Below are 20,950 nucleotides of genomic sequence, written 5' to 3'. Positions count from 1 at the left end.
GCAGCTTAACGTACCATTGAATAACCTCGTCAAGAATGCAAAACCATCCTCTATTTTAGAAGCCATAATTATAGCCAGAGACTATGATAAAGTTTTTTTATATAGAAAGTGTCGAGAATGAGATGAGTCCTTCCATGTTAATCAAGAAAAGGTCCCCTAATTCAAGAGGAATGCCACACCCACCCTTGGTTAGAGGAATCGTGAGCTAGAGCAAAATTAGGTCAAGAAATAGGGATAGCAGGGTTAAAGATAATCAAGTTTAACAAGTATTTCTATGAGTCAAGATATAGGGATAGCAGGGTTAAAGATAAACAAATTTAACAAGTATTTCTATGAGTAAATAGAAGAGGATTGGTGCAAGATTCATGTGAAGTAATGTGTACATGATGAATAGAGGTATTCTAGAAGATGATACTAAGATTATGCAATTGCTATCATAGGTTAGATTGCGTAAAGGATTGATTCCCTTACGTTTTTCCATGACAATTTGTTAAGTATCATATTACATGGGGGTATAGAATAAGAAATTAGTAAGGAAGGATTATGAATTTCTTTAAAAACAAACATTCATATCTTATGAGAGATATATGGATGCATGAACTTAGGATAATAAGGCCAATTAACTTTAGAATAATAAAGACCTTTTGAAGGCACAACAACACGAGCCAAACACATGAAATAAGAGACTCTTTAGGAATAATGCTTAGATAAAAGAAGATTCCTACCTAGTGGGGACACCATTTTGGAAGAGACAGGAGGATTTGCTTAGATACTAGCTCAGCTCACGAGATGAGGACATCTCGAATCTTTTAAGTGGGAGAGATTGTAAGGTCCCTCCCAATCCATGTATATGTCTCTTTTAATATAGTTTTCAAGAAGGAAAGAGAGTGCACTTAGAGAAGAGTGAGACAATAAAGCTAGAAACATTAGGAAAGTGATAGAATAAAAATATTAGCTCCAAAAACATCCTCGAAGAAATAAGAAGACAAGAATAGTTCTATTAAGAGATAAGTATCTCCAAAAAAAGAAATTTGAATTTAGGTGATAGGAGGTCATATTTAAAGTACTTTTACATATTTAGAGTTGCATACCAACACGTTTCTAAAGATGGTGCGTTTGCGGCTATATACATATGTTTTTTTCTATTCTACTCTCACGGTGGCTTATAGACTAGATACCTTTTGGTCCTTTTGAGTGGATACATAACCATATTCTGAGTTTTTATCAGAGAGTTATGGCCAAAACAATTTGTTGGTTCTGTCAAGGTCTCTACATAGGGAAATTGTAAGAATGCAGCTAGTAGTCACAAGGTGATTCTAAACCTTGAAATGCATATATCCCTTCATTCTTCTCTAATCTCTTGGAAAGGAAAGCTAGCTTGCTATGACCTTTATGAGGAAGAGACTACTACCCCATAGATTTTCTTTTAAAGAAAAAATAGTATGTCGTAGCCTTATAAGAGAAGGCTACTTTGCCATACACCTTCGAAAGGGAGAAAAATCAGAGTATGAGTAAGAGGAGATAAATCTTGGGGATGATCCGATGATTTCAATAAGCGAAGGTATTAGAAGATTGTATTTTCATATATCAAGTTCTGAATCTCTTATTAACGAGCAAAGACAATGATAAATGACAAATTTCTATAAGGTATATATATAAATTTTATTTTTCAATTATATATCACTCTTAGAGATTGAGATATGACCTCGGCTTCTCTATTATTTGTTAATAGTGATCTATTTGATTAATCTACTAGTTAAAGTTTTTATTCTTTTAAACAAGAGCATATGCCTTAATAAAGAAGGTCTTATTGCAATCTCAAGTTAAAATGTTAAAATCTTTGTGAAAGGGTTTTTTTCTTGAGAAGGTAACATGGAATCTAGTCCTATGGTTTAGTTGAGTAAATGGATTGTTATCTTGGTTAAATTAAGGTATAGGTACAACTTCTCCCTGCCTTGACACTGTCCCATTCTTGTGCTTGCGTAGCCGGATGGCGAAGACGTTAGTAAGGCCCGGAGTTGGCCCATGGTATCCCTCATACCATTGGGAGAATGAGGTTTGCGGGTTGAGGTGAGTGATTGTGATGTTGTCTAGTTTAGAGGGCCCAGACTAGTGTGGTGAATAAGCCCACCCTAGCACGTACACATTGCTCTAAGGGGCGGGAGGATCGAACGACGGAGCCTGAGGGGGCGACAGGCCGGCTTGAGTCCTCTTCCCCGACGATGAGGTGTATGGTCCCGTAGGGTTTTACCCAGCATGTAGAGGCTGGAAAGCCGAATTCTAGATCATCGATAGTATAAAGGAAAAGAATAAGAGAGCTAGTTTGGCTCATATGGAATTGATTCTTGTATAAATGTTTTTTTTTAATCTTGTCTTTGGCATTATTGTGGAAAGAGGCTATTTAACGAACCTTGTGAAAAGGGCCTTAATTAAAGAACATGTTTATTTATGTCAAACAGTGTGGTAGGATTAATTAGAAAACAAATGGACGCGTGAGTAGGGTGGAAAGTGGGAGGATGGAATGTCCCGACGGCACCATCCTATGGACGGGTGAGTAGGGTGGAAAGTGGGAGGATGGAATGTCCCGATAGCACCATCCTATGGACGGGTGGACCCGATTAATCGAGTAGCTTTCCAACATATTAAGTGAAAAACCTACGCTAGATAAATAGGTTCTCGGGCAACTCTATTCTTAGAAGACTATGCCAGCAGATGTGCCTTGCATGGATGTAGAAAAAAACGTTTTCTCTAGGAATTAAGATTAGTAGTTGCCCAAATTATGATCAATTACTCTATGGGTAATTTGTCTTTTAGAAGACCACGCTCCCCCTGCGGGATAGGACTAGGTCTTACATACTACAAATTGTATCCTTGAATCTTTACAAGGTCAAGGTGTCAACGAGTAGAAAATTTTCTCCAAGCTAAGACTTGGTAGACTATCTTAAGTGTTTCCCGTATTTTGGAAGGGGGGAACCTTACAGTAGTTCACAAAACTATGCATCTCTTCCCTTGACCTTAGCCTTGAAATGTATGTGCCCCTTTGTTGCAAAACTGGCATAAGATTCATTGGATATGGAACAAAGAGGGGCATTGTGTTCATATGCATTTGTAGCACCCGAAGTATGAGGTAAGCCATCATCATAGTCATGAAGATCACCAAGAGAAGTGACCGGGGTCAAAAGGAAACTCCCCCCCAGCTCTAAAGAATAGTTGGTATCCACAAACTAACGTGGATTCTCAAATGGCTCCAATTCTTTGTCATTAGTGTCATCCACGACTTCTAAATAAACCATATTAATCTCGACATTGCGGGCTTTACAACACTCCTTCCAATGGTCCTTGTTGCTATGCTTCCCACCACATTTGTAGGATAGGTTTTTATCCCTCATCCCATTAATGTGGTCTTCCTTCACAAATTTGGTCTTAGTGACCCCATCATTAGTTGGCTTTGCACTCGCTTGTGAAGGCTTCTGAGAAGTATTCCCACTTTTGAAAGCACCCGCATTATATGGTTGTCCACCACTACCATAGACGGTAGGAGTTTTGGGTACATTTGGAGTGGTAGGAGATGGCTTTGTGAAAGCATTTGACCATAATCCAGCTGACGGTTCACCCATGTATTTTCATATTTTTCTTCATATACTTCAGCCAAGATCATAGCATCCTTGAGAGTTTTTGTTTTTGTGCCTTCACATCCGTTCCAATTACATTGTTTAATCCCTTGATATACTTGACTATTTTGAATTCCTCACTAAACCCTTCAACATGAAGCATAAGTTTGAGAAACTTATGTGTATACTCCTTCACACTCATGTATCTTTGTTATAGATCATCCCATTCACAAACCATTTTGTCCTTTGCATATTGGAAGTGAATGTGTCCCTCCTAGCTTCTTTAAAAGCGTCCCAACTTGTGGCCTCATAACCTTGTGATTGGAGATGCCTCCACCATGCATGAGTATACTCTTCCAATTGTAACATGCAAAGTAAGCCATATCTTTTTCACTTTGAGGGTTCATCTCAAAATAGAGATCCAATTTTTTCACCCATTCCTCAAATACATAATTATTAGTGCCTTCACCACTAAACTTTGAGAGGATGATCTTATCCTTCACACTCTTGAATTCATCTCCATTCCCATGATGGTCACCACGCCTATGCATAGGTCCATCCACATAATGAGTGTAATCCTCAAACTCACCAAGGAAATCTTCCTTAACATGAGGTCTGGAAGCACTTCCTCGATGAGTATTCCCTTTGAATGGAATATGACCATGACTCCTTGGGACTCTTGAGCCTTCATATGGAATGGTATGACCTTTGCCTCTGGCATCATTGGGTGACTATGTTAACATTGGGTTGTGCATAGCACCACGAGTAGAATGGAAACTGGGTGATAATTCCCTTTGTCTTCAACATGATCTTGTTTGTCTTCATCCTTGGTCTTTATATCTCCATGCATGACTCTAATCTCTTGCACAAGTGTTTTTATGATTTTCGTAATCTCTTGCACAAGTGGTTGCATCATGCTTCTCATTATCATCATCATTTGTGACATATCATTTGTCATAGCGCGGGCATGCTTGTGCATTTTCTCCCCCCAAATGATTTGATGTATTAGCCACATTTGTAAAATTTGGGCTAATTTACACATGAGTTATCCTATGTGCCACATTTGCAATATTGTTGTCGCCATGTAAATTCATACCCTCATCACCAATATCCTCTAAATGATCCTCATTCACCATTTCCCTATCTTTTCTTATTTCTTTTGAGGTTCCATCACTTGCTTAGATGGACACCCCCTTGGCATAGTGGCTGAAAATGGCTTGTAGAAGGCTCAAATGATGTCAGAATTTGATGATCAAGGGATTTATTTAAATATCTTATGGTGTAGGATGCAAATGGGTGGCTACAAGATGAGGTTATCTAGGTTCATGTAGTGGGCGCCCTTGGCTTTAGCCAGAAAATAGGTATTTTTTCAAGAAGAATAGTCAATCTCTCCTAGTTAGCCAAGGAGTTTCACTTCAAGGTCTTCTAATGAAACATCATATGCAAAGTTGGGCACCTAAAACTATAATCTGATCGAATATCCAATAATTACAAATCCCCTTTTCTCTGGGAACCAAAATTCTATATAGGCCTTATCAGAGGTTTAGACAAGTACAGTGAATGTGAGTAAATTGCCTATAACCTTTACATTATTGTTCATATGATGTTCCCACTTTGCATATCACAAATACAAATAACATAGAGCTTAACTTAATTTATCAAGTAATTTTTGATGTGTTCTAGTATTTTTTATATTATTTAAAAGGTATTAAAATTGTTAAAAAACATACTATTTTATCCTCCCACCACATCTACCATTTAAAATGCTCAAATTGTATGGATCTAGTGATGATTAGATTGGAAAAGATCAGTATAATGTGGGTATAAGGTAAAATTACAAATATAACGGTTGGATTTTTGTAGATTTACTTTGCAAATTTGTTATGACTGTTAGAGGCCTATTAAATCAATTGTAATTTAATTCTAAAAAATCAAATATTAAATCTTTCAATCTAAAAACTCTAGGGATCAATACGCTTGTTGCCATGAATTTATTAAAAAAAATGGCTTAATTTGAGTATGGGAAGGTCCATTTTCAATCCTCCCAAGTGAAAATTCCCATATTGTGTCCACTCTCCCCTTTTCAAGTCTAAAACCAATCCTAGTTAGGTTTGGAAATCTAGGCTTGGTAAACTTCAAAGCTTAGATATCATTCCATGCGTGAGACTTGGGTAGGCACAAATCTTATATATGCATGCCACTTTATGTCCACATCAGCTTCGAGAGGATCCACATAAGCAGCTTGCCACCTCACCTTGCCACCTCCACCCTCCATGTCAACATGGTCAACCTAGAGTAGCTTGCCACCTCACCTTGCCACCTCACCTTGCCACCCTCCATGTCAACATGGTCAACCTAGAGTAGCTTGCCACCTCACCTTGCCACCTCCACCCTCCATGTCAACATGGTCAACCTAGTTGACTCCCCACCTCGTCATCCTAGTCATCATTAATGCCACCTCGCACTTGGTGACATGGCATGCCACATCATGGAATTACCACATCAATCATAATAGTGCCACATGTCAAGAGAATGCCACGTGTCATGCACGCATATGACACCTGGCACCTCCTTCCCACCTCTCCTTTTTTTTCAAAAACATATTTTTGAAAAAGTTAATTTAGTAATTTAGAGAAATAGAATATAGAATTTTAAATAATAAAATATATATATAACTTATTAAATAAAAGAATTTAAAATTACTAATTTTAAAGGGTTATATTTTAGAATTAGATTAATAATATTATTTTTAAAGTTCATGTTATTCAATTTAAAAAATAAATTTTTAAGTTTAATATTTCTTGAAAATATTTTATGTAGAATAAACTTTTGAATAAAATTTTTAAAAAAATAGATTATAAGGAAAATATAGTTATATAATTATAAAATAAAAGATAAATTTAAAGATATATTTATATATCTAGTAATGATAAATATTTAGACTTGTTAATAAATATTATTAATAATATTATAATTTAAGTGGATAATAGTTTATCTTTAATTATGTTTATGTTTATCTTAATTATCCAATCAATCTTAGATAGGAAATCCAATGAGATTTGAAGTAGATAACCTATTTTTCCTATATAATCACACATCTCTAGTACTATCCCACACTTATCTCTAGTACTATCCCATCATTGAGCCTTCATAATTTTTTCTCTCTTAGCTTCCTTGAGAATGGGTTCTCAAAGTTGCAGGAGTCGAAAACGTGATAGGACTAGAATTCCCCCCATCCACCAAGTTCAAGAGGAGGAGAGGAAAAGGGTAGCTCGTGAGAGAAAGAGAGAGTGGAGAGCACGTCAACGAGCAACACCTTCTGTTGGCGATGATCCAAGCCTTGCTCCTCCTCTTCCACTTCCTCTCCCTCCGCCCTCTTCCCCCCCACTACCCCTTAGTTTAGATAATCCACATGAACCTGCCCTTCCTGAGCCCTTCTCTTCTACAAGAACCCACCCCCTCCTTTGGGTGCCCATCGTGTGGATAGGAAAGAACTATCGAAGTCAGGGGCACATCGTCGTGCCCATGCAATCCTCCATTCCTATTTCAAAGACCTCACGCCTTCATCATCACAAGAATGTGTGCTTGATGCTTTGATCGATCTGCCCAACATGGCCAACTCTGCCAGGCGCTTTCCGACATTGGAGGTCGAAAAGAGAGGAGAGCTGGCATGGCGGTGCTACAAAGTGTTCATCATTCCTATATAGTTAACAAGAAGAGGAATTCTGCGGATGCTTTGGTTGCTCGACGGGCTATTGTGGCAGCCATAAGTAGCTCCCAAATGAAGGGTAAGGTGAGTGCCACATCTCGCATCCTTTCCATAGCACCACACGCACTTAGAGTTGGGTCTATTAGACGACAAAGTTTAGATGCCAATGAGGTTGGTGCTTTGTGGGGGCGAGTAGTGGTCGTGTAGCTAGGCATGATCGCCTACTAGATGAAACCACTAGAGCCTAGAAAGTTTTTGGGAGGAGAATTGTCGTGCCTCACTAGTTTTCAAGAAAGCTTTGTGTAAGAGAGTGACAAGAGGAGTGTTCATTGAGCACGGTGCTTGCTTTCTTGAAATGACCCAAACAGAGTTGTATTCTCAGTTTGTGGCTTCGTATTATGCAGAGCTTAAAATTGTGGGCAAAGGTCATTTGAGGGGTGTAAGCCTTGGTTTGTGAGGTACTCACGTCAGCGTGTGACACATGTTGTCGCTACCATGTTGAGTTCAAACTTTTTTATGATGTGTTCCATTCTCTTAGTGGGCATAGAGAGTTGCCTCGTAGTCCTCATGTGATTTCATCCACTCTCTTTTGTGTGCACACACGGAGGATGCCCAGTTCCATAGGATGCCTTGTGTGGAGAGCAATTGCACATCATGTGGTTCACTTGCACATCTACAGATGGTAGATCTTGATGCAAGTGACCAAGAGATAGTGCCATGGCAACGTTATGACTATGTGACACACCAGCTCTAGAGGGGTGACAGTCCAAGAAGCTGCAGCTCGTGGACAAACATACACCATGTTGTCACTTCACAACCACATTTAGGGAGCAGATCTACCCCTATATATAGCACAGTCATTGTGCATGCCAAGTGGCAGGATCATCAGTTCCGAGCATGCGTGGCAAAGTTTCCTATTGGTGTGGTCATCTCTGTGATTGATTTTGCAAAGAACTACACCTTCACACCTTTTCAAGAAATACAATCTGAGTATTACTTCTCAGAGCAAGTAATGGTTATATTTCATAATATTTGTTTCATGTTTGAGCTATATTACTTATTTGATTTTTTGTGTCCTAATCGTCTGTATTGCTTACCTCACCAGGTTGCTATTATGGTCCACATTAGCTATCGACATGTAGAGGCTCATGTAGATGGGATAGCGAGTACCCCCGAGTCCCGTGTCATTATTCGAGAGTATCATTTCTATATCAGTGATGATCGTTCACATGATGCACATTTTGTGCAACATTGTTTTCGTCTCCATGACAATTTTTTATGAGATTGTGGGATCATACGTGGCCAGCAATGGGTTTGGTCGGATGGTTGTGGCGCATAGTTTAAGTCGTCACTCTCACGACAATTCTATTGGCTCTATAGGTAGTACTTATGGTTCTCTTATATTCGCAAATTAAACTAAATTCACTAGAACATCTTAAAGAAAACAATAACTAAGACTTTGTTTTATGGATTTATAGGTGGCATGTGCAATCTAGTATCCGAGTGATTTGGTCATTCTTTGAGACTGGTCACGGGAAGGGAGAGCATGATGGTGCGGGCGCGTGTGTGAAACGTGCCCTGAGGCGTCATCAGCTGCGCGGCAAGATGCTGAGCGGTTCAGAGATGCGGGCCACGTAGTCGAGTGGTGCTCCCAACATTTGTGTGGGAGTGCACCATCATCGTATCCCAAACGTGATGCTCATATTGTCAAGAGATTTTTTTGGCATGTGGATGGTGGCATGATTGACCGTAGAGCCTCCCATGATTATGACATAGTACCTGGCACCTTGGGCTTACATTCCATCAGGAGCACGTGCATGGCAGCCCCCACGATTTACACACGACGGGATGCATGGATACAGACATTCCTCTCCCTCGAGCATCCTTCACATCCAATGTTGTCTGATGAGCACACAGGTCCTACGTTCATTGGTCAGTTATGTGATGACCTGACAGATTTGCTACAGGAGGGTGATGTATTTGCTGTAATTGCCAGTGATGAGGGAAGTAGCGAGGGAGTAGACTACTATCTGATGAGTTGCACTAGGCCAAAGTGCATCCCTGACCAGGATACAGTCGATAATCATGGGTTTTCTTTTGACGCCCATAGCATGATTGTGGCAAACCGGTTCTACCAGCAAATTTGACTTCATCGGGGGAGTCTTGACTTCCAGCAGTGGAAGTGGGAGTCTTGACTTCCAGCAGAGTGGAAGTGGGAGTTAGAGGCATTTCAGTTCTCTCAACTAATGGTTGCTACCAGGCTCACTCTTGATCGAGTACAGAGCCGAAAACACAGTTCTCACCCTTGTTTTTTGCTTCAAGTGGATGACCATGAGAGCATTCTAGAGCAGTTGAGAGAGCTAGAGAGGGTGCTACACTGACTAGATCTCTATCTTGATAGTGACTAAACTCAAACTAGCTGGGTTAGCTCACTTACATTATACTTGGATTTTTTGGGAGTGACTAATCTCAGAATAGCTGGGGTAGCTCATTTTCAAAATACCTTGATCTTTTGAGTTAGTGGCTAAACCCAGAGTGGCTATGTTAGCTCACATTTTAATTTATTTAGTTGATGTTTATATCATTATGAGTTTTTCCATTATTGAGGATCATTGCATTTTAGTTGATGTTCATGGTTTTCTGATTTTTTAACACTTTGGCTATCATATCTTTTTCTGATTTTTTAACACTTTGGCTATCACCATATTGTTTGTTGCAAGCAGCACCACTGGGCGCTAATTACTTGAACATGCTCCGATCATAACCAAACTTTGCAAGCATGTGGGGGTCCCCCCCCCCACATGCTTGAAAAGTTTGGTCCCCATTGGAGCATGTTTGGGTACAATGGTATGGGGAAGGCCCAAATTTTCCATGGCCTCAAGCACCAAGAGACTTGAAAAATCTGCATTGGGCGCTAATTACTAAACCGAACATGCTCCGATCATGACCAAACTTTGCAAGAATGTGGTAGGGACCCACCCCCGCATGCTTGCAAAGTTTGGTCCCCATTGCAGCATTTTTGGGTACGATGGTATGGGGAAGGCCCGGATTTTCCATGGCCCTCTTAAGCACCAAGAGACTTGAAAAATCCGGACTGGGCACTAATTACTAATCCAAACATGCTCCGATTGTGACTAAACTTTGCAAGCATGTGGGGGTGGATCCCCCCCATATTCTTGCAAAGTGTGGTCCCCATGGGAGCATGTTTGGGTATGATGGTATGGAGAAGGCCTGGATTTTCCATGGCCTCTTAAGCACCAAGAGACTTGAAAAATCCACACTGGGCACTAATTACCAATCCAAACATGCTCCGATTTATGACCAAACTTTGCATGCATGTGGGGGTGGGCTCCTGCCACATGCTTGCAAAGTTTGGTTCCCATCGGAGCATGTTTGGGTACGATGGTATGAGGAAGGCCCGGATTTTCCACAGACTTGAGAAATCCACACTAGGCGCTAATTACTAACCCAAACATGCTTCCATCATGACCAAACTTTGCAAGCATGTGGGGGTGGGTCCCCCCTACATGCTTGCAAAGTTTGGTCCCCCCATCGGAGCATGTTTGGGTACGATGGCATGGAGATTTTCAACAAACAATATGAAATCAAAGTGTTAAAAATTTTAAAAAATCAAGAACATCAACTAAAATGCAATGATACTCAGTAATGATATAAACATCAAATAAGTACATCAGAATGAGAATGAGCTACCCCAGCTAGTCTGAGCTTAGTCACACTGCCCATAAGTCTAAGTACAATGTAAGTGAGCTAACCCAGCTAGTCTAAGTTTAGTCACTACTATCAACGGCAACCCAATCAAAATCATCATCTCTAAACTACTGGTGTGGTCGACGTGCGCGTCGAGGGGCTATTGTGCACATCGATGAGGCTGTGCTGGGATCATCGAATATCTGCAGAAGCGAGGAGGTCTGCCTCAAAGGCAAGATCATGAGCTGGTGCCAGTGTACTCGGGAGCTCACGAGTCCCATAAGCTACTATAGCCCTCTCCCTCTCTCTACATCATGCTACTGCAAGACGTCTCTGTCTGTAAGCCCAAAATCTATTATCAGCAATGGTACGTGTCTGCCACTCTACTCGTGTAAGCTTCTTTGCTGTAAGGACACACTGCTCATGAGAAGCAGCACTGCTGCTAGCACCATCACTTGAGGTGCCACTAGGATCAGCACCACCCACACGCTCGTATGCTGTGATCTAGCTCTTGTGAGTGAAGGACTCTCTGGTATGCATCAAACTCGTGTGCACTCCACTCAATCTTTAGAGACACCTCAGGCTCCTGATCTCTGTCATCGGCGCGACGTTGAGTCCCAAGTCAGTAGTAGCTGAGGTAAAATCAAGAGGCCTGCGAGCCCTAGCATCTACTCGAGCAGCGAAGCCTGGGTGAAGATCATCAATGTCCAAAACTCTGTATGTCACTAGGTCGACGCGTGCACGGCAAGAGGGACATGCTGAGAAGCGTACTAGCTCCTAGTGGGTGATGCAAGTCAAATGGAAAAAATGTCCACATCCCAGAGCATATCCACCAGTACTATCAATGTCCTCAATACAAAGAGTGCAGCAGGCATCACGGAGGAATGGTGGTGCATCCTGAGGGAGAGGTCGTCAAAAAACCTCTGTAAATAGGTCGTGGATATAAAGGCAAGTAGGGCACTATCACATCTGAGGACCTGCGGAACTCTCGAACATGCAGGCCCTATGCTGTGCAATCCGCTCCATAATCATGTGATGCTGCGCCTCAGCTCTAGAACTCTCTACCTCGGTCCGAGCCTACGTAAAAAAGTAAAGCATAAAAATAATTGATTATTCTCTCTCATTAGGTATTACTTAAAGAAATTTATCACTTAGGACCTTAGTTATAACTCTTTTTTTACGTGCAAGAGAAACCTACCTGCTGGATGTCAGACTCTCTCACATGTCGTGCCTCTGCAGAGCAGTAGCTGCCTCTGTCATCTCTGTAATGTAGCTCTAAGGTAGTCAATCTCTGCTCTCGCCTCTACCAACTCCTGAGTGAGTCTCTCAGTGGTACGTGTGGGACCCTACGTGACACAATCAACCATGCTGCTCATGTAAAAATATAGAAAAGTACATATAAACATGTAAATAAATGACAAAAAACTTAAGAAGTAATAAATATGTAAATACCTTGACATCTATCGTCACGGTATCGATCGTGAGAACAAGCGCACCACATGCTGGATGCTCTCTGTGGTACTCCGTACGTCGATGCCAACTTGGGTGCCAAGAGCCTCGATTGTCGACATAGGCACAAATGAAGGATCTGTAGGAGCTACATGAAGGGCTGGTGGAGGCCCCTTACCCTAGTCCTGGAGATGGCCTCAGCCACAGCACCACCACCCGGCTGCCGATGGCTAGTGTAATCCACCTCCTCCCCTAAGACAAACTCCGCATATAATTGCTTTGCGAAGTATATGGAAATCTGGCGGTTGTTCGGCATCCTCCCATATGCAACAACATATGGACTATAGATATGTGCCACCATACGAGGATGGGAACACCGCGAAATAGTAAGGGGCTTGCCCGCCCTAGGCCTCATCCCACGACTATCAAGGAAAAGATCTTAGTAGGCTCCATTCCTAATCGGACCAAGATCACAGACCTGACAATATGTCAGGCCATGTGACACAGGAGCAGTGCGATGGTGGGCTATCCACTCATCTACATAAACAATATCGTGAAGGCTACGAAGGGATGAAAGCATCGCCTCCGAGTCATCCACAATATGTAATGTAGATGGTGTGCCTCTAGCACTTCTACACGGATAGCCGGTCTATCTCCGCGATGAGTCCACCATAGACGAGCGGCCCTCCTTGTGGCCCTCCTCGCGTGACCATGCTAAAACCTAAGCCTAACACAAAGGTCCAATTCTTTAGTGCTAAGTAGCACTAATGAAGCTATAAAACAATGCTAATGGGCCCACTAATGCTAATCCAAATCAAGAGAGTAAGGAGAGTGAAAACGACTTCTGATAATGAGGCAAAAAAAAAGTTTTCGGTTTTATAACCTCGAACGAGGTTCGGTGGCATCATGCACTTTAGGGTTTGCAAGATGTATTTAGGGTTAGTGAGACAAACGACCAAGATACACACTTAATTTTAGGGTTGGTGAAGCGGCGGCGGCTAAGATTTGAAATTAGTATCTCGTTTAAGGTACATGGACGGGTTAGATTTTAAGTCATTACCACGATCGAGGTATGTTTGACAGTCAATATTCATTTAATACCTTGATCAAGATATTTAAATGGCTGGGATCGCATCTTCCAATGTGCGTGAATGGACGGTGGAGATTGCATCTCTATACCTCCAACGAGGTATTTCAATGGTCGAGATTTTATTTGAATATCTCGTTCGAGATATGTGGATGGTGGAGATTGCATATCTATACCTCGAACGAGGTATTTTAATGAATGGTCGAGATTTTATTTTAATATCTCGTTCGAGATATGTGGACGATGGAGATGGGCTTGTCAAATATGCCTAGGGGGATACACCGTGGCATTGATGTGGATCCGAGTGGCATGAATATCTCGATCGAGATAATGTGGTGGCGGTGACCTGTATTAGTGACATGGATGATGACTGCAAACTCGGACCTGCTACTATAGTGTGGCATTAGTTGGTATCTCGTTTGAGATATCTCGCTTTAGGCTTGGGAGGCACGTGTTGTGTTTTAATTGATGGTGATATCACGATCGAGGTACTACGCCCGAGATGCATGTATGTCCCAATTTTAGAGAGAGTGAACGAAAGTGAGTACCCTCATCTATCAACCGCCCAAATATGCAAGAACATAAGATTTTCGAATAGCCCTAATATTCTCTATTTTAGGGTTTATGCAACACTTTTGAAAATAGGAAGTAGGCCATAGAGTACTCAAAAGTCATAGGATTTAGATGAAATTTGATGATTGGCTTGTGATGAAAAGTACTAACTATGCCTAAGAGGCTTTGACCAAAGCCAAAGTGCAAATGTCCTCTATTTTGACTTTTTGGTCAAAGTCAACCATATAGCTTTGCCCAAACGACATCTGATTTGGGTGTATTATGGATTGTTGGAAAGACCTAATGATGTACATCCATCCTATGATGTCATTTTTCCCAAATAGCTTGCCGTGTTTGATTGGACACAAGTTTGATCTCCAATGAAAAATGGCAAGTTGGGGATCCGAATGATGTTGGAACGGAGAGGTTTGGAAGGTGTAAGGGAGTAATAAGAGTCTATATAATCTTCTAGACTCAAGCCTAATGTAATTTTACTAAATTAGGGTTTTGCAAATCTATAGATTTTGCTCAAGATCTCCTTTGGTACCCATTTTCCTTCCACATGTACCATCCCTTACTTCCAAGCATCATTGGCATCCAAAAGCACCTTATATGTGTCCTTAATTTCCCTCAATCCCAACTATGCATGTAATTTTTGAAACATTTTGGCATGGTCTCCTTTGTTTTAGTGACCAAATTTCAATATAGATGTGTCCACAATCTAATATCCACCATTCACATGATAACAACCCATTAAAAAAATTACATCACTTTGCATCCCAACAAAGGCATCATTATCCCAATCATGCATGTAACATAGGCTCATGAAATGCCATTGCCATTGCCATTTTCCATCCTCTCTTTTTACGATGTGACATAATTACATTTACCCATGCAATTTCTTCAATGCAATGCCGAATCTAGGATGGTGTTTATGCTGAAATCAATCCCAATTATTGTTGATGTAGAGCATTGATGGTTTTCGATCTCCGGCCAAGCACTTCCCACCCTCGTACCTACATCGAAACTAGGCACAAGTTGGGGTCATTTCTTCACATCCAATGTACCTAATCCTCTTCCTTACCGCTTTACCACAGCGCTCATGGCAAGGAAGATTCAAACCATGCTCCCCTTGGCCTCTCCAACCAAATGCCAAGGTATCCTCACACACATCAAGATTCTGAATAGAATGTGGGGTACAAAGTGATGTGATACGTGTGATTTGAAATTCAAAGATGTAGCTATGATGACTTATAAGGCTTTGCATAAACTCATGCATAATCCATTTTTACATTAGCATGTACTCATACTATACTTTCACTTCCCAAGCTCCATTGTCTAAACAATATCAACACCAATGCTACAATTGTGAGATCCCGGTCTCCACCGCGCAACGGATTTGGGGTACTAGTAGCGGAAGTAGCACATTGTACGCGGGGCAGGGGTATCACACTCGGGGCCTCGCCCCCACGGATATCCGGACAAGAGACTAATCCGTCGGTTTATCCAAAACCGAAACCGGAAAAACTTCCTTTACCCGGAAAGCACGAGCGATTCCACCAGGATAACTCTTTACTCTAACATAGTCAAGATCATTACTGATCAAACTGATCTGACTGCACCTCTCAGATCAAGGAAGAAACTTGCACTTGGATCATTGGGATCAACGCTTTTTTCCCCATCAAGAGGCACAGCCGTTGATTCCTATCTATAGAGCAATTACTATCCGGGATTTACTTCATCTATCGTAATAATAGAAATTAAATCTCGATTTACGGATCCATCAGTCCAGCCTAACCCCATCCATTCCCATGGGTTAGCCAGCCTCCCAACCACTGTAGTGATTAGATCCAATTAGGAATTTGGTTAGGTTTTGTCCCGGGTACCAGGGAAAAGAGTTCCTAGGCCCCCTAGCCAAAAGTTCATGCAAACATAAAACTAGTCACACCCAATATGAAATTGTCTTTTTCTCAACATCAACTAACTTTCAAACAATCCTTTAATGAAACCATTATATCACTGATGCCAATCCTTAAAGTCTCTGGTTGAATCCTTATTCCCGTCATTCATTCATTGGTATACTTATGGCATCATTGGCAACCAGAACGCTCACCACCTGTTCACTCAGGGGCCTTTTCCATAATTCCTAGCTCATAGTAACCGGAAATATATTCATATAACAGAATGGAATCTTCGTGGAAGATCAGCAAGATCAACCCACAGATCCATATAAAAGAGCCATGGACTCATCGGTTGAGAACCAGCAAGGTCAATCAACCAGATCCATGCCCGGTTTCAGAAAAACAACTCTTACTCCTTGTTCCAATATCTTCCTCGACGCATGTGTGGGTATCTTCGACGACCCAGAGCCCGAGCACCTTATGGTCAGCATCCTTTAGGATCCTTCGCAGGTGACCTAGTGCTTCACTCATAGGCCGCTTCCTTGGTTCCTCATCCACCGTACCGAAAGCTCACCATTCAAACCGAGGCTGGTCAAGACCTCGGCCGACCTTGCTACGCGAGACGTCCTCCATTGACTCTCCGTCCCAACAGTTGCAACTTTATCAGTTAGGTCTCCATGACCTTAATCCATAAGACGGTCAAAATGCTTCCCCAGCATTCTTGACATAAAACAGTCATACAGTTTCTATATCGAACTCTCGTCTTTCCACATTATCTCTCCTCGATCCACAATACTTATTCCACATTCCATTCATATGTGTACTCATTCTCATCCATTCACTCATATCGACGACACATTTCATATACACATTCACATTCATTATTCTACATACACGTCCATGTTTGTACATCCACATCATACATCCAATCTCATATCCGCATTCATACATACACATCCATATCCACATCCATACATCCACATCCACATCCACATACATACATCCATATCCGTATTTACATCCATACATCCACATCCACATCCACATTCACATTCATACATACACATCTACATGCATACCTCCACATCCACATTCATACATCCACACTTCCATTTTCACATCCACACATCCACATTCACATTCACATCCATACATCCACATCTACATGTATACATCCATTTCCACATTCCCATTCATATAACCACATATGCCTTCACATCTATTCTTCACATATGCCTTCACATATGCCTTCACATCTATTCTTTACATCACATCCATTCTCGCCCTATCACAACCCATATACATCTTATCCCATCATATACACTTCTTACCTCATCCCATACACATCTTATCATATCTTAACTCATCTTATCACATCCTAACTCATCTCATATGCATCTTATCACATCTTATCACATCTCATACACCTCTTATCACATCCTATCACATCTCATACACATCTTATCACATCCTATCACATCTCATATGCATCTTATTACATCTTAACTCATCTTATCACATCCTAACTCATCCCATATGCATCTTATCACTTCTTATCACATCTCATACACCTCTTATCACATCCTAATATCTATTTTAAGAGAATTCTTATATTTGATATAAGATTTCTTTACGCATCTATTTACGCATCTATTTATGCATAAATTTCATTTTAAGGAGAATAACACCTTCAAAATAAAAATCAATCTTTTATGCATCTTCCTATGCATAAATCCATTTTAAATGAGAATGATGCTTTTGAATTAAAAATCAATCTTTTATGCATCTTCCTATGCATAAATTCCATTTAGATGAGAATGACACTTTTGAATTAAAAATCAATCTTTTATACATCTTCCTATGCATAAATTCAATTTAGTAGGAATTACACTTTTAGAATAAAAGAATTTCTCTTATGCATCTAATTTATGCATAAAATCCATTTATGATGAAAATCACACTTTTAGTATAAAAAGAATATCTTTTATGCATACCTCTATACATGAAATCCAATATGATAAAAGTAACACTTTTACAATAAAATAATCAACCTTTATGCATACCTCTATGCATGAAATTCAAATATGATAAAAGTCACACTTTTATAATAAAATAATCAACTTTTATGCATACCTCTATGCATGAAATTCAATTATGATAAAAGTTACACTTTTACAATAAAATAATCAACTTTTATGCATACCTCTATGCATGAAATTCAAATATGATAAAAGTCACACTTTTATAATAAAATAATCAACGTTTATGCATACCTCTATGCATGAAATTTAAATATGATAAAAGTCACACTTTTATAATAAAATAATCAGCTTTTATGCATACCTCTATGCATGAAATTCAATTATGATAAAAGTTACACTTTTACAATAAAATAATCAACTTTTATGCATACCTCTATGCATGAAATTCAAATATGATAAAAGTAACACTTTTACAATAAAATAATCAACCTTTATGCATACCTCTATGCATGAAATTCAAATATGATAAAAGTCACACTTTTATAATAAAATAATCAACTTTTATGCATACCTCTATGCATGAAATTCAATTATGATAAAAGTTACACTTTTACAATAAAATAATCAACTTTTATGTATACCTCTATGCATGAAATTCAAATATGATAAAAGTAACACTTTTACAATAAAATAATCAACCTTTATGCATACCTCTATGCATGAAATTCAAATATGATAAAAGTCACACTTTTATAATAAAATAATCAACTTTTATGCATACCTCTATGCATGAAATTCAAATATGATAAAAGTCACACTTTTATAATAAAATAATCGACTTTTATGCATACCTCTATGCATGAAATTCAAATATGCTAAAAGTAACACTTTTGTAATAAAATAATCATCTTTTATGCATACCTCTATGCATGAAATTCAATTATAATAAAAGTAACACTTTTATGTTAAAATAATAATCTTTTATGCATGCCTCTATGCATGAAAATCAATTATGCATAATATAAAAATCAATTTCTCTATGATTACAATGAATATCTTCAATTAATCTAGGATGATAATTCCTAGAATATGGTAAGAAGTGCTCTTTTCATGCTTTGAATGAAATTATTTTATGCGTAATTTTTATAAAAATGTTTCCATAGCTCCGCTGCTATGAGACTGATAAATCTCAATTTTTCTAAGGGATAAAGCTTATCATTAAGAATAATTAGAATGATCCCTAATTGGATCAATAATCCATAATGGATTGAATCATCAATATTCATGAAATACATAAACTAAAAGCATAGAAAAAAGCCATTAACTTGGCCTCAAGTATAGATTAATCTTGGATTAAGGAAAAACTTTATGAAAAGCTTCATTTGGATTGAGAATGGGTCATGAGTATGACCATTTCTTGAGTGAGAGAGAGAAATTACATAAAAACCATTTGAATTAAACATAAATGGAAATTTATGTAACTCTTAACTATCATCAATCAATTAACTTCAATAGCATTCATCAAATTATGTAATTCTGCACTACCATTCCTCAATTAACTTCAATAGCATTCAAAAACCATTCCAATTAAGCTTCTCAAGCTTGAGAGGGGTTGAGAAGAGAGAAACCTTGAGAAATTATAGAAAAGATCAAAATTCACCATTTACCTTACAAATTGCTTGATTCTTTGTTCACGGTAGAGGCCCCCAACCAATCAATTGGTTAAGTATGTTGATGGAGCCACCAATGGGGATTGAAGAAAGAAGGAAGCTCCAATTTCTTCAATTTGGAGAGAATTTTAGAGAATAGTAGAAATTAGCATTATTTTAACATAACTATAGTATAGTAAAATTCTTCTATTTTTTTCAAAGAACTCATGTTCTATTTATAGGAGAGGGAAGCTCTAACCAAAGCTAACTGAATTCTAGAATTTTCCAGATTCAGTTTGGTTGAATTTGGACTAGATTTGGATCTAGTTTGGTTCCTTTTTTATTCGATTTGGCTCCATTTTGATTCAAGAGAGAGGAAAGATAAAAATATCACATTATTTTTGAGTTTAAAACTCATTCAAGCATGTGAAATATGCACCTCCTTTAATGGACTCCCCTTCCTTACATATGTGTCAAAATGGAATCATTATACCCAAAATATCTCATATTTTTAATATTGCTCATAGTTTTTTACTAATAAACCTTGTACATTTTTTACTCTTCATCTTATGTGAGCATTTACTCATTTTTGATACCCAAAATATCTCATATTTTTAATATTGCTCATAGTTTCTTACTAATAAACCTTGTACATAGTCAACTCTTCATCTTATGTGAGCATTTACTCATTTTTGGGTATTTTCTTTTACAAATTGGATTTATCTTCTCCCTACACATGGATTGATGCTATTGGCCCATAGGAACCTTAATTGGACTATAATCCAAAAATTTCTAAAAATCTAGACCCTTAGGCTAAGGTCCTTTATACCCATTTCCAATTAATTCCAATTGTACATTGAAAAATTCTTTTTGAATTTCTATTTCAGGGGAATTCATCTTAATTATATGAGATATTTTTCTATCTAGAAATATTCAAAATCTGAATATTCTCTCTCTAGAATATTTTCTCTCTCTATGCCAAAACAGGCAGAGACAAGATCTCTTATATTTCAGAAAAGGGAATTGATTACAGGGGAAGATGCTGGACATTTTGAGAGGCTGGGGAGGAATCTTACATTCTCTCCCACTTGAAAAACACGAGATGTCCTCATCTCGCAAACTTGGGATAATTTCGCAAGATGCACAAACATGAGACTTAGAGAAAAATTTAATTAAGATTTAACCACCAATTAAAAAAAGTCTCAAGAGAGTAAGGGTCAAGACAAGAATAAGATTTAAAATTTATTCATTCTTGGAACATATACAGTAAAGATAGAAGAACTCTTTACACTTCCATAAGCC

The sequence above is a fragment of the Cibotium barometz genome, chromosome 33 (genome assembly GCF_041138505.1).
Source record: "Cibotium barometz isolate CiBa-2024 chromosome 33, ASM4113850v1, whole genome shotgun sequence".
NCBI lineage: Eukaryota > Viridiplantae > Streptophyta > Polypodiopsida > Cyatheales > Cibotiaceae > Cibotium > Cibotium barometz.
The sequence above is the reverse complement of the archived record's forward strand: the minus strand, read 5'-3'. Positions refer to the sequence as shown.